Raw genomic sequence first — 240 nt, 5'->3', positions numbered from 1 at the left:
AACACAAACATGAGACAAAAAATACTCAGATGCCTAGAACAAGACCACGAGCTGTTTGCAAACAACTCCTGGCTGTCTTACACAGCTCAAAGAGCAACTATTTGCGACATCTCCCCCTACCCTGACGTTATTGAAGCCCCGCCGTGGGCACAGACCTTGATCGAGTTCTCTGTATGAGCTTGTTAAGGAGAAAGAATCAATACCCCATGCCTCTAAAGGCAGAAGCCGTGAGGATCAAAG

Source organism: Penaeus monodon, chromosome 38 (assembly GCF_015228065.2).
Source record: "Penaeus monodon isolate SGIC_2016 chromosome 38, NSTDA_Pmon_1, whole genome shotgun sequence".
Lineage (NCBI taxonomy): Eukaryota > Metazoa > Arthropoda > Malacostraca > Decapoda > Penaeidae > Penaeus > Penaeus monodon.
The sequence above is the reverse complement of the archived record's forward strand: the minus strand, read 5'-3'. Positions refer to the sequence as shown.